Raw genomic sequence first — 9,428 nt, 5'->3', positions numbered from 1 at the left:
CTCCTAAGTAAGCCCTTTTTCTTGCATCACAACATTACATCAAGCTTGTATTAATACACAGAGGTCCAAGATATGCTAGTTCTCTGCTGGTGAGATAAACACTTTCTACAGAGCCCTCATCTCCCTGCTGGCAACATCACTGCACCTCTGCCCAGCTGAGTTGGACCTCTGCAGCCACCTGGCAAGTAACTGAAGGTTCATGAAGACACTCAGCCACCTGCCCCAGTCTGTTCAACAGCAGCCAGTGCCCTTGCAAAAAGCAGCTGTGTGTAGACACTGCCTGAGCCATGCACCATTTCCAGGGCATGAAAAGGTGGTAGGTAGGTGCTAGGGTTCCAGCCCCTGGCACTTGTGCACTATGCTGCTGCCACAGGATGGTGATGGCAGCAGTGCTGGGGACATAATTATCTATCCACAGACAGGCACGGCATATTGTATTGATTTGCTTCTACCTCCTCAGAGAGAGGGAGGACAAACCCTGGGAGGATGCTCTCTGCCACTCCCAAACTGCTTTTGTTCCTCATTTTGACCCCTCAACACCTCTTTACCCCAGGAGAGCTCCCTTTACCTGCCCCCCCAAATCCCTCACACCCGCCCTCCCATTTGGGAATCCCCTCTCTAGCTCCCACCAGACCCTTCTTACTGCGCAGGGGATCACTGACCCTAAACACCTTCCCTCCTCCACTTGAGGGGGTCCCTTGAGCCCCCTCCCCGGGTGAGGTCCCTTTCAGGCAGCACCCCTCCAACGGCCGCCAACGCCTCCCCTCCCCCTTTCCCGCCAAAACCAACAGTGCCCTGCCCGGCTCCGCCCCCGGCTCTGTGACATGTCTGCCAGTTCGAGAAGGCGGAAACGAGACACAAAGCGAGCGGGCGGGGACGGCACCCACAATGATTGCCGCCCAGTTCCCTCGGTCCCCCGTCTCACGTCCCCCATAAATCCCACGTAGCACGGGTGGCGGGACCCGAGGCATTAGGTCGGGCGGGCGCCGCGAATGGGGAGGAGAGGCATTGCCGGGACGCCGCCGTGGCGGAAGGTCATAGGCTTATCCTCGATGTCGTACCCGGCCTTCCCCGTGCCCCGACACGGGGTGCTCAGGAGATCCAGCCCGGTTTTGCCAGATGCTGCTGTGCTCGCAGTGACAGCTGGGAACATCCCTGCTGCAACCGCCGGGGAAGGAAACAGCCCCTGGGAACAAAGCGCCAATTCATCCCGCCACGAGCGTGTGTGTGGGGGGAGGGGGGTTAAAGCAACACAGGTTCAGATGCATCGGATCCCCTCTGATCCGAGGCTCCCCGGCCCCGCTGGAGGCTAAAGGAGGCAGCCTGCCCACGGGTCCGCAGCCCTTGCGTTTCCCCGCTGCAAATCCAGGGGCCCTGGACCCGCCTGGCCCGCTGTATGCCTCAGAAGGCTCAGGGGCAGACCCTAGGCGGGGCATACCCTGAAGTGACCCTCAAGGACCTGCAAAGAGCCATTATTTGTGTTTCCAGAGATAATAAGTAACAGGGTTGCCGTAATGCTTTGGCTGCAGGCAGCATAGGAATAGGAAGGAGATACACATGTATTAAAATAGGGTAGGTGTCTCTTGTCCTCTGTACAAAGCGCGTCAGAGTTTAGAACGTAAGAAATGTCACTTACTGGGTCAGACCGTAAGTCCCATTTTGCTCAATCTCATTTTGTCAGAGATTCATAGAAAACAAGGGTTGGAAGGGACCTCAGGAGGTCGCATCTAGTGCAAACCCCTGCTCAAAGCAAGACCATCCCCAACTAGATCATCCCAACCAAGGCTTTGTGTAGCCGGGTCTTAAAAACTGCCAAGGATAGAGAGTCCACCACCTCTCTGAGTAACCTATTCCAGTGTTTTACTAACCTCCAAATGAGAAAATTCTTCCTAATATCTAACCTAAACTTCCCTTGCTGCAACTTGAGACCACTGCTCCTTGTCCTGTCATTTGCCACCACTGAGAACAGTCTAGCTCCATCCTCTTTCAAACCCCGCTTCAGGTAGTTGAAAGCTGCTATTAAATCCCCTCTCAGTCTTTTCTTTTGACTAAAGCTCAGTTCCCTCAGCGTCTCCTCAGAAGTCATGTGTCCCAGCCCCATGACTATTTTCATTGCCCTCTGCTGGACTCTTTCTAACTTGTCTACATCCTTTCTGTAGTGGGGGCCCAAAACTGAACACTGTACTCCATATGTGGCTTCACCAGTGCTGAATAGAGGGGAATAATCACTTCCCCTGACCTACTGGCAACACCTACCAGTGCAGCCCAGTATGCCATTAGCTTTCTTGGCAACAAGGGCACACTGCTGGCTCATATTCAGTTCATGTCCACTGTAACCCCCAGATCCTTTTCTGCAGAGCTGCTGCTTAGCCAGTCAGCCCCCAGCCTGTACTGCTGCATGGGACTGTTCTGTCCTAAATCCAGGACTTTGCACTTGTTCTTATTGACCTTCATGGGATTTCTTTTCATCCAATCCTCCAGTGTGTTTAGGTCTCTCTGCATCCTAACCCTCCCCGCCCCAGCATATCTAGTCCCCTGAGCTTCGTGTCAACTGCAGACTTGCTGAGGGTGCAATCCATCCCATCTTCCAGATTGTTGGCACTCCACTTGATACCATGTCCCAACTAGAGACATCGAGCCATTGATTTACTACCCTTTGATCCCAAAGATCCAGGCAGTTTTCTATCCACTTTACAGTCCATTCATTCAACCTGTACTTCCTTAGCTAGCCTGTGAGAATGTTGTGGGAGACTATCAAAAGCCTTGCTAAAGTCTTGTCACACAGTGGTAGAGAGTGAATGCTGAAAAGGAGTCTAAATAAGGCATGACCAGGATTTTTTCCCTGCTGTTCATCTCTTATTTGCAGCCTCCAGCATTTAAGGTCTAGGAAGATCAAATATAGAGGCTATATCCCTAACTCTCATGCCTCTGTGTGCTTTATTATTCAGGGCCTCTTGTGTGTTCTTGTGTGTTACTGTACTCTGAAGGGCATCCCATAATATATGGGCACAACGAGGTCTTCAGACATGTTCAAACTTGTTTTTTTGAAGGCTGTAGAGTGTTGATGCTTCATACAAGATGGAAGAGACACAAGCAGGTTTTGGTTTTCACAACACTGCACCTGTGCTAGTGGGATAATGATAAAATAAATAAAAGGTGAAACTACTGGGTCAGAATGAATGGTCTATCATTTATTTTAAGAGAATTTAATGGTACCAAGAAGTGTAGATTGGCTGGTGTGGAGACTTCCCTGTTCATCCCCAGAATCAGTACCATGCAGTCAGTAATAAATAATAACCAAGCCTGTGCACAATCCATATACCATTCACTAATCAACTATAAAATACCTCGTCCTTTCTCATACAGTTTTCCGCATCTGATCACCTGTTTTAGTGAAGGGATAATATGCCTTGGTCTTGTCTGTGGATTTCATTCAGTTTATTAGCTCCTAGGGTGTCCCTGTTAAACATTAGCACCACAGTAGGGTTCCTAGTTGGCAGGCTTAATGAGAGGCCACTAATTAAAGGAGATGCAAAGCATTTCACTACCTGTTCTTCAGTAGCCCATCCGGGCCACAGATAGGGCAAATTAGCTGTGATGCCCATGGGAGTGTCTACCAATGTTAGAGGTATCTTTCACTATCACTGTCTGCGTTGAACTAAAATGTTAGGGGATTTGAGTCCTCAAGAGCTTTCAGTCAGATACCTTTCACAAGCATTACATCTACTTTCAAATGCTGGCACAGATGTTGGCTTCTTCCACACTATTGTGGAAGATCAAATTAAAAAATGAAATAATATTCTGGGAGATGATTAGATTTCGATTTTCACTTCTGCCCCATGACGATGTGAAAGATAGGAAGAGGGAGGTAGGTAACATTCTCTCTTCGGGTAGCATGAAGGTTCTTATCTAGTTCTATATTGGCAGTTCCCATCAATGCTTGTTCACTTGCTTCTTTTGCAAACATTTGGGTTTGGGAATGGTTCTGTTTTTGTAACGTGGGGAGTTGTCTATTGAGACTTGCACTACAAAACTGGAACTCTTGTCGGTAGTGTCAGAGGAGCCTGGGACAGAACTGACTGCAGTAGTTGAATTACATTTTGGCAGGGGTGGTTTGTATTTCTGTGTGTGTGTGGCTTGCACTACTGCTGTCCTGAAGATAAAGAATTTGAGGTAACCAGGATGTCCTTCCACTACCTCTCACTAGTACTAAAAATATTTTCTTTATTGCAAAAGAAACCCACCAAAACTAAATATTTGAATAATGTTGTGTTTTCTTCATGGGTGGGCATAGGGGGAATATAAAGTTTTCTTCTAGCAGAAAAAAATAGTTTTTACAAGAGGAAATCCTGAAAGTGATTGAACCAAGCAGGAAGGCAGGTGAAGGGAGTGGATTAGGGAGGAGGACCATATCCTGACAGCTGAACTATGAACCTTGCAAATATCTCCTCCAACCAGTCTGACTGGGAGAGCAAAAGGGAAAGATTTCAAAGAGGAAATCAACAACAATAGCAGCTGCTCAAAAAGCACCTTGTATATCAACTCCTTGACTTATCCACCATTCTTCCTGGTTTGGAGTAAAAAATTGGGAAGGTGAAAGGAAGTGGTGGATGAAGAAGGTGTGAAAGCAACTGGGCTCTCTCAGAAGCAGGAACCTAAAACAAAATCTTTCTTTGGGGAACTACCCTTGGGAGTCACCTCACAGCCTCTGCACTGCTTTCAGCAAGGTTTTAAATAGGTAATGTACTTTTGCAAAACATCCACCCTCTGTGTCAACTTTAAACAGAGAATAGGCGTACGGTAAATTCCCTGCAGTTGCTATAGAGAAAATATCGCTCAGGTTCAACTCGCCAGCCCATGCACCAATGTTAATAGGAAACTCATTCTGCAGTCACATTGACCTCTGTAACAGAGGTAAAGCCTTAACCTAGATAAGGGTTCTCAGATTCTCCATGAGCAAGAGCCCTTATCATAAAAACCATTTTCACTGGTAGTAATTTGCCCTTTACTGCCAGGCTCAGAAGCAAGGGAGGGACTAGAAAGCCAACCTTGCTGTTCCCTGCTTCTCACGGGTGGGCTCTTCAATGGGACAGTGAGGCACAGAGTACACAGTTAATAGCTATCCTGTTTTTCTTCTTTTCACAGGTTTGTCCAGACTTTTACTAGCACTAAAATCTACTGAACAGAAAAACATAAGCACAGCACCAGTGTATTTATAGGCTGTTTCTGCTCCAAAGGCAAGTTGCCTCAAAAATGCTGTTTCTGCTCCAAGCAGCCTGCTGGGCTCAAGCCATCATCTATATCTCCTCCAAGCCACCTGCAGCAGGTTATTGACTGGGACATGAACTGGGTGTTTCAGCAGCAGGTCATGTATTGTTTCCTGTTGCACTATAACTGCCACCCTGTTTTACCTAAATGCTGAGCAAATAATCTTGTACACCCATGCAAAACTAGTGATCAGGAATATGAAACTTTTATGTAAGGGTTGAGGGCAGCAGAAGAGGTGAATCTTGGACCTGAAATAGTAGGGAGGTTTGCAGGTGAGAAATCAGGAATCAGATGTATTCAGAGACCTGTGAGAAAAGCCCCAGGACTGAAATAGCTGGACTGAGCGGTAGAGTATGTGGTAGCTCTATATTGAATTTATTGTGATATTGGAATAGCAGGGGATTGTGGGACAGGGCTGAAGGGCCTTGGTAGGTGTGGTAGTGCTGTACATGAAGGAGGTTTGCTTTTTGTTATTATGTCTCACCTGTACAATGCTATCAAGCTCTGTTTCCTTTTCTGAGTCATCCATTGACCTCTATAGAGTGGGGGAAAGTAGGATAAATATGGAGAAAAGAACTTGGTATATCTCCCTATAGGATCTGTTCTTCCTGAGAGAGGTTTCTGGTCTCAAAAGTGTGGAGTTGTTGTTGTTATTGTTTTCTGGTTTTTTGTAGCATCTGTATCATTTCTTTCTGAATGTGAACCCAGACTAGTACAGCAGAAATTTGTGAATTCTGAAGCTGAAATGTTTTTTTTATTCTCAGTTCCTTATTCCCAGTTTCTGGCTCCTTTTTCGAAGCTAATCCTTACACAATTAACAGTTGTTAGTAATGGATTACTCAAGCTAAAGGGCCAGGATGTCTCAGCATAATTCTATTGTCTCAGGAGACAGGCAGATGCCTACTGCTACCAATACTGGTGCTGATTCTGTGATTTGTTATTGCAATTAATACTGTATTTACCTGAATCCAAGATGTCTTTTAATGTGAATGATGTTGCAGGTACAACTGGGGCTTTCTCTCCCCACCAATTCTCAGGGGTTCGGGTGCCTGTTGCCAGGTGTTCCTCTGAACTCCTGGGCCACGGAGGTTTGGGGCTTCTGCTTTTCCTGTCATTCAGCTGCTGCCACTATCCCTGTAAGGTCACAGGAGAACTCTCCAACCCATACTGGGCTATGATGCCTTGTCCAAGTACCTGCAGGGAAATTTTTAGGGGTCCTTACTCTCAGGTTCCTCTTATGGGGGTACCCCCTGCTTCCACAGATGACCACCCCAAATAGGTAGCTTCCATACATGGAAAATTATAACATACTATAATTCTATAATTTTCTGTAATTTTCCATGTATAGAATCTAATTATTGGAGGGTTGTCTTAAATCTGTCCTCAACCATGGAGGGAAGGAGGGAGGGAAGAAGGCAGCTGCACAGTAGCCATGCCACCATGGCGAGGTGCCCCCTGCCCACCTGGCTGCAGCGCAGGTGGCAGCAGAATGGAGCTGTGCCCCCCATTGCTGCTGGGCAGAGAGGGGATGCGATATAGATGATAACGTGAGCCCAGCAAGCTACTTGGAGCCAAAATAGCCTTTTCCCTATAAATACATTGGTACTGTCCTTATGATTTTCTGTTAAGTAAATTTTAGGGATTCTCAGGGAGCGGCCCACACACTGAATGGTCCTCGCTTCGCCGTCATGGTGGCGCTCCACCGTGCCATCTCTTGTCCAATGCTTGTGGAGCATACTGATTGGCTGTTTTAGTTTGCCAATCAGAGTGTGAATAAAACGTTATGGACTGACAGACTAAGACATCTATAATATTAGAATGGGGGCCCATGAGTTGGCAGCCTGGCACTCGCAAACTGAGTTTTAGATCTGGCAGGACTCTGCCCAGACTTTCAGGAGATTCCACCCCCTCCCCCCGCCATGGTGAAGATGTGTTTTGGAGTGACCTGAGAAGGATTTCCACCCAAAGTCCTAGCCCAAACCCAGCTCTTTATTCAGGGTTCTGTATGGAGCACACAGGCCTGGGGCCTGTGAGTTGGCAGCCTGGCATGGAGAAACTGAGCTTTGGGTTGGGCACAACTCTGTCCAGTCTTCTTTGGGAGTATGCCCTGATGCCTGAGATGTGTTTTGGGGTCACCCAAAAAGGATTTCTACCCATAATCCCAGCCCAAATCCAACTCCTTATTCAAGCCTGAGGGGCCTGTGAGTAGGTGTCCTGACATGCAAAAATGAAGCTTTGGGTTGGGTAGGGGTTTGCCCAGACTTCTTCAGGAGAGTTCCCCAATGGTGGAGACATGTGTTTTGGAGTGATCTGAAAATGATATCCACCTGTAATCCCAGCGCAAACCCAGCTCCTTATTCAGGTCCAGGGGCCTGTCAGTGGTCAGGCTGACACTCACAAATGGAGTTTTGGGTCAGGGGGTGGTCTGCCCAGGCTTCTTTAGGTGGGTAGAGAGTACCCTGGTGGCAGTGACATTTGTTTTGGAGTGACACAAGAAGGATTTTGCCCCATAATCCTAGCATAATCTCAGGTCTTTTTTCAGGGCTCTGTACTTGATACGTGATCTTAATTTTACATTTTTATTAGTAAAAATATATTTTTAATGACATCCTAATTCTTTATCTTGTGTCATTCATTACTAACAACCTTTAATTGTGTGAGGAGTAATTTTGAAAAAGAAGCCAGTAGCCGGGAATAAAGAACTAGGGACTGGGAGAAAGGAATAAGGGACCAGCTTCAGCCTCATCTCTCATAATGTTTTGAGATCCCCGCTGCCAGGTCCTTCTGGCCTTCGCTGTTTCAACATCAAGAGGTAATCATTTGTATGTGGAGGAGCCAGGCAGACCCGTTTTACGAGTGTGTGTACCTGTCAGCTAGCTTGCTAGAAATAGTCACATGATCTCCCTGGGGAGACAGCTGAGAAGACTTTGAGGAGCAAAGAAGGGAAGTTGGATAGGACCAGGCTAGGAAAATCACCTGGGAGCAACTAGACGCAGGAAAAACAGCAACATAACACAGCTATCATTACTGTCTCGAGTTGTTTAGGATTAACTGGGAAGAACAGCACACTGGAGGGTCAGGGAAAGGCTACAGACAGACAGGAGTAGTGGCGTAATTCAGGTAGGCAAGAGAAAACACTGCTGGAAGATTAGATAATGAATATTTAAATAACTTTGAAAATGTTTTTACCTGCATGTGACCTAATATATGATGTAGCTGTGTGTGTGTGTGTGTGTGTGTGTGTGTATATATATATATACACGTGTTGTTTCTGTATGTATCTGTCTATCTGTAAATGGATGATAATGACTATAGTAGGGCTGGGGAGAGAGAAACCAGGTGGGTAGGGGTTATAACTCTTAGCTGCATTCAAATGAAAAGAGCTCTAGGCACTTTTTAAACAGGTTTTGAATAACTACAAAGGATAACTTTCATATCAAATTAATCCTAGCTCACCAGAAGCTGGGAAAATGGAGACTGATTCTCTGCGTGTGTGTTGTATGTAAGTTCTGTCTTAAGTAAATATAAAATGTTTGTATATAAGTACCTGACATTGTACTGATCTAATTTACATCAGCTTTACAACATGGGTCACTGAACTGATTTATAATGTAGCTAGTCTCAATTTGTATAAATGTGAGAAGAGAATCCATGCTTGTTCAGATATAAATATATTTTATTTTAGAAATAACAATGTATGTTTGATGTATCCACATTATTGCATTCAAAAATACATTACAAGGATGTCATTGTATAATTAAGCACTCAGGATGTCAGGAAAAGCTAAACCTAAAGCTATATGCGTAACTTAAACTCTGCTTTCTTGTTCTTATGCATGTATAATGTTGTCTTTGCTTACTTGCTCATATAATTTTTCACATCCTTCCATATAATATATTTTTACAACATTGGATACATGGATGTGTTATTTTATAATGTAGCTTTCATTCCTGTTGAATGGCTACACTAATTTCATTATCAAAATGCGCTGGGATATTTTCCTTGGGCCGGGTATTCATAAATGCTGATTTCCTGCAGCAGAAGCTGCAGGAAGTTAAACTGTTGAAGTTATTGCTTAAATTCCATGGGCACAGAACCTATGGCCCACATTTTCAAAGGTCACCCATGGCTGCAAGTGCTTTTGGTTTTGGACCATGTAA

At 45.8% G+C, this 9,428-nt stretch overlaps 1 protein-coding gene across 1 annotated transcript in view; it reads right to left on the bottom strand.

The window, feature by feature from the left end:
- SYCE3 (synaptonemal complex central element protein 3) overlaps window positions 1–772 on the bottom strand; it is an 11,483-nt gene extending 10,711 nt beyond the window's left edge. Inside the window, exon 1 of the mRNA XM_019526773.1 lies at window positions 663–772. The gene's annotated coding sequence lies outside the window, so the exon portion shown is untranslated. The remainder of the gene's footprint in view (window positions 1–662) is intronic.
- Window positions 773–9,428: the final 8,656 nt, after the last annotated feature.

The sequence above is a fragment of the Gavialis gangeticus genome, unplaced genomic scaffold (assembly GCF_001723915.1).
Source record: "Gavialis gangeticus isolate Ggan-Ray unplaced genomic scaffold, GavGan_comp1, whole genome shotgun sequence".
NCBI classification, from domain to species: Eukaryota; Metazoa; Chordata; order Crocodylia; family Gavialidae; genus Gavialis; species Gavialis gangeticus.
This window is presented reverse-complemented; position numbering and strand designations above follow the sequence as displayed.